Below are 5,745 nucleotides of genomic sequence, written 5' to 3'. Positions count from 1 at the left end.
TGTTTCTTGCAGGATAGACATGGCATCTTCAGGAATTATTTGTCAAAGTGCATAAATGCGTGTTTAAGAGAAAGTGTCCATTTAGTACTATTTAGTATCAGCATTATTTGTATGGCAGTATAATTTGTCATTTAGTAACACCTAGCAATGCATTTATTTATGAGATTGATTTCCTATTGGGCAGAGAGATCAGCCTGCAGACGCTTACCTGGGTTGTAGAAGCGGAAGGTAGAGGTGAAGTCTAGGTCATTGAACATGACTTTTTGAATATAAGGTCTTGGTTCCAACTGGAAATGTTTTCCTCCAAAGACAACATGACAGTCATTATATTTCTAGTATAGAGATTAAGAAAAATTACAATGTCAAAATACTTCTCTGGGTTCAGAAGTTGTTTTTGTGAATATGTATTTTATGAATTCCAGGGTTATTTGTTTACTACCCTGGCCATTCTCATACAAGGTCACATAAAGATTCTGCAACTACTTGGAGTCACTGTGACTCACCCCACTTCCAGGGATCTGCAGTCCTTGGCTTGGGCCAAGAGCCTTCTGAGTAAATTTTCTTTTACCTGGAAACCTCCCCATCCACTGTTCTGTCTGCTTGGAACATTCTTCACTCCCTTCTCTTGGCTAGGCTAACTTGGTACAGTCTTCAGGTTTCAACTGAGATATTATCTCACCAGAAGTCTGTTGATATGCCTCTCCAATGGCACCCCAGCATCCTGAGCAACTGTGATTAGCTGGGATGATGTCCCTCTTGGGGAATGGTGGAGAGGTAAGGAGAAGACCCTATTGATTGGAACTCAGGGGTACTTCATGTTGAACAGGAGTTTATGGAGTTGTATCTCTGGGTCATGTAGCCTGTCACTTCTGGGAAATTGGAAAGGTTATACAAACTAACGAGTACTTGATGTGCTTAGATTTTTTTGATAGAAAAAAAAAAAAGGAGGGACCAAGTTCTGTGTACTGATTGGCATGGGGCCAAAGTAGAATCACCAGCATGTTTGAGGAAACAGCCATACATCAGATATCTGTTTGCTTATCTCTCTAGACTCTAAGCATGTAAGCATTGTTCCTCTTATGGTATCACATAATAGACCCTCAGTAAAAGCTGAATTGGATGCTGAGGTGGTTCAGTGGTTGAGGGTCTGCCATTGGCTCTGGTCATGATCCTGGGATTCTGGGATCGAGTTCTACATCAGGATCCCTACAGCGAGCCTGCTTCTCCCCCTGCCTATGTCTCTGCCTCTCTCTGTGTGTCTCTATGAATAAATAAATGAATTCTTTAAAAAAAAGAAGTCAGCTGAATTAAGAACCTTGGTTCTAGATCAGAGAATGGAGTGGGTACTAAATATTTCAAGTAACATTTTGAAATTGGGACCATTTTGACAAGGTTAAATGGGCACTTAAGAAAAATGTCTGGGACAGACACTTTCCTCAATTCAGAGTCGTGACCAGCCTGGGAGCAAGCATGATGAGAAATTCAAAGATGTTTATTTCACACAGTCCTTGGTAATTTTTTAAAAGTCTTTTGTTGTTACTGTTTGTTTGTTTTTAAATATCAAAAGCCCCTTCAAAATGTCCTGGTTGGGATCCCTGGGTGGCGCAGCGGTTTAGCGCCTGCCTTTGGCCCAGGGCGCGATCCTGGAGACCCAGGATCGAATCCCACGTCGGGCTCCCGGTGCATGGAGCCTGCCTCTCTCTCTGTGTGTGACTATCATAAATAAATTTTAAAAAAAATTTTAAAAAACCAAAATGTCCTGGTTCTCTGGGGTTCTCGCAGCACAGGTGGTCCTGCCCTCAGAGTGGGGAGTGGGGAGTGGTGTGCCCAAGATTGCGAATCCGAGAAACCACCGAGGAGCTGACACCGATGCAAACACACGAGGGTTTATTTACAAGCTCGAGCTTGGGTCCAAGTGTACCTGACACAACAGAGCAGGGACTTGGACCGTGAGACTAAGAGGCGTAGCTTTATAGGGGCCAGTGGCCAATGGGATACACAGAAGGTTGCACAGTCATGTCGGTCCACACGCAGGTGGCCGATTGAATTACACCTTACCCTATAGTATCCATTTGAGCTGGCCTATTGCTTTGGTCAGGATCAGCGCAGTTTTGGTGGGCACAAAGCAGGGTTACATTGTCATGAGCCGATTTCCGATTAGGGTGTGCCCAGCGGCTTGACTAGGGTGGGGCAGCGCCTTAAGCAATAAGCAGGTCATGTGGGGATCATACATACATGTGGGGGTGGTGGGTGTAGCACAAAATGGAATCAGTCCTGCTCTGCTTGTCCAGGGGTAGGGGATTTTTGTTAAATTTCCTGGGTCCCACAGGGAGTTCTTAACCACTGAGTACCTTGGATGGGACCAGAAGATGTGCCTTCTGGTCTTTGCTTAGCAGGTGTGAATCTGTGTCTCAACAAATGACCGACACCCTTGCACCTCACTTACCACACCCGAAGTGCTCTCAGGATCATTGTTGACAATCAAGGAGGGACCTGTGGAGCATGGCCCTGCATTCAATGCTGTCACATCTCTAAATTATCAGTGTCTGCCATGCTTGCATTCACTGCTTTATCCATTCATTCAGAAGTTTCCTGGGGCTGACCTTGTATAACAAAGATATTGAAGAACCTTATGCATAGTATTTTTTGAAGAGTATTTTTTTACATCAATAATTTTCAAATTACTGGAGCTGCCTCAAGGGAAACTGGCAAATTAGGCAGAGAAGAGAGGAAGAAGTTTTATTTTATAAAATTTGCCTTATATTAGGAATAAAGGGCTGCAATGATTTAATTTTTTTTTAAGTGGGAGTTTGTTAGGAGTCCAGTTTTGGTGAGTAGCATATTTGATTGGCAGGTGAACTTGTTGTGACTTGCTGGCTTTTTTGCTTGACCTGGAGCCTTTCTGTCTCATCTTCATCAACCTGTGTGTCTCCCTGCCCCAGCCTGGGTTGGCCAGGTATGTAGGAAGGTTAAATTGGTATGAGATGGTTGTACTGAGTGGGTCTGAATAAATGTTCTTTATCTGTCTTATCCTCTTCCTACTTCCTCCCCTTTTTAGACTTTTCTCTTTGGTTCTTTTTAAATTCTTAGGGAATTTATACAAATCAAAAGAACATATACTTGGTAAAAAAAAAAAAATTAAACTGTAGAAAAACAGTGAAATCTACCAGGCTACCTTTATTTAAAAATCATCTTCTATTTTATATTCACTTAATTAGCATATATTCCCTCAAAAAAACAAGCGAACCTTTCTCATTCAGTGACTAAGACCCATAGCATGACTGACTCTGGTAAATACTAGCGGTGAAATTTTTCTTATGTTCTCTTAATATATTAGTTGCCTTGTTCCTATAGTTACAAAACTTGCCCTCAAATTCTTATAAAAATGTTAGTTGGGTTGTAGGATGTTAGTGAATACAGTAGGGCCACATTGTAGGTAGAAGAATCATCAATTAGTTTTCTTTTATTTTTTTAATTGTCTCTGTCTTTTTATTTGCAGATGGGTTCCGTACCCCTTCCACTGACTAGAGATTCTCCGTGGAAAGAGGCAGACACTCCTTGAACTCATGACCTAAAGCACTTACGAGTCAAGCATGTGGCTCACTATGAAAGCTTTGGGATGATCATAGCTGACGCTTCCAGAAATAGCAGCCAACCAGTGCAGCCAGTCAGCTTCCCAAGACACCAGAGTGAATTTCTCAGAAAATCAAACCTTTGGGCTGAGAGGCCTGCAGATGTCACGGTGTTGTTTAGCAATTGGAAGGATACTTCTCTTCCAGGAAGTGTCCAAAGTGGTTCCTGAAGAAGCAGAGTAGGATCAGGACCAGAGGGCCCAGGAGGGGCCAGGAGAAAGAGCCACTCAGCAGAACTGGGTCTCCAGCTGCTGGCTGATGCCTTGGTCCCTAAGACAAAGAAGTTGCAACATGTTATGAATTGGGCTCAGAGACATCTGGGTGGCTCAGTGGTTGAGCATCTGCCTTTAGCTCAGGTCATGATCCTGGGGTCCTGGGATTGAGTCCCACATCAGGCTTCCTGCAGGGATCCTGCTTCTCCCTCTACCTATGTTTCTCTCTGTCTCTCATGAATAAATAAATAAAATCTTTAAAAAAAAGAAGTTATTTTCCAATCTTCCAGAAGAGACCAACTGAAGAGTCCCACAGCTTCTCTAGGATTCCCACAGTCTAACCCTTGCCAAAGTTCAAAAGCTCTAGGAAATAAGAAAAATGCCCATGTGGGGTCCTCTGATTCCCCACGCCTGCTCAGAGCAGGCACATAAACAGACGTTCACAGATTCTTTTTAAGCCCTTGAAATAACTGGCCAGAAGTGGACTTGTCCTCAGAATTTCCAAGATCCATCTTGAGGAAGGATTTCCTGGCAGTGGTAAGAGTGGCAAGAGACTACAGTCAGGAATGAGGGGGAGGGAAAAGCTGCTGAGTGCCCACCTGACAGTCTTCAGGAGGAAGGTTCTTCTCAACAAAAGTATTCCAGAGTGGGAGGTGGTTATATTCAGACTCCAGTGAGGATGAGACATTTCCTGAGAGGCTAGGGCCCCAGCCACAACTCAGTCATGCTTGTGTAGGAAGTAAGGTTTTAGAGGAAACCAGACAGAGCCCAGCTCAGAGGAGGAATGTTTATATGGAACTGGAGAAAATAAAGAAACACCTAGAAGGTGTGTTCTAGGCAGGAAGTATAGAGGGTTCTCAGGAATTGCCTTGTCTCCCACAAGTGGCAGCATGCTAGTGTTGAAAACCACAGTGCTAAGTGGTACCTCCTTCCCTGGGGATGCACCCCTGCAGGTTAAAGTTGGGAAGGCGTGCAGAGGACTAGAGGAGTCCCCTCTGAGGACCACCAAAGATGTCACAGTGCAGTTCAAGGCTCACAGTTCCAGAGGTGAAGATCCTATCTAGAGACTGCCTGGGGGGCGGGGTTCAGGTATGAACCCCAGTCACAGCTCCAATGGAAGGAGGAAGAAATCAGATAATGTGGGGTTCACTTAGGGATCCCTGTAAACTGATTCCATATAAACATTCCTCCTCTGAGCTGAAGAAAAGGGTTCCATGAGCAGCAAATTTACGGACACTTATATAACACGTCATGTGGCCACTGGGGATAAGACACAAGCTTCTGGCTTCATCAATGTATTTGGTGTATTAATGTATTACCTCTCAGCTTCATTTTCCATAAATATAAAATAGGGATTATCTTGGCCCCTCTGGGCTGCTGTAAGAAAAGTCCCATAGACTGGGAGGGGTTTAAACAACAAACATTTCTCATAGTTCCAGAGGCTGGGAAGTCCTAGATCAAGTTGCCACAAATCCAGTGTCCTAGTGAGGGCCTCTTCCTGTCTCCTTGCTATGTTCACAACATCAGAGAAGCAGAAAGGGGAAGCAAGATCTCTTGTGGCTCCTATAAGGGTGCTAATCCCATCATGACCTCCCATGACCTCATCTAACCCTAATGACCTTCCAATACTATCACATGGGGGGGGGGGGCTGGGTCTCAACATCTGAATTTTGGGAGGACACAGGCATTCAGTCCATATCAGGGACAGCTGTCAAAATATAAACTGTGAAGATACTATGCAGATATTAGCTTTATTTTGGCAGACCAAAAACCACTAGCTCATTAAAAATAATCTCGGAAAATAATTATTTGGAAAGAGCAAAGCTACAGTATTCTCTTGGCGGGAGAGCTATCTCTCTCAGGTGCCTGCATTTTTCATGAGCAGGATGATTCTATTCATT

This window comes from Vulpes vulpes, chromosome 1 (assembly GCF_048418805.1).
Source record: "Vulpes vulpes isolate BD-2025 chromosome 1, VulVul3, whole genome shotgun sequence".
Classification (NCBI taxonomy): Eukaryota; Metazoa; Chordata; class Mammalia; order Carnivora; family Canidae; genus Vulpes; species Vulpes vulpes.
Note: the sequence above shows the minus strand (reverse complement) of the source record.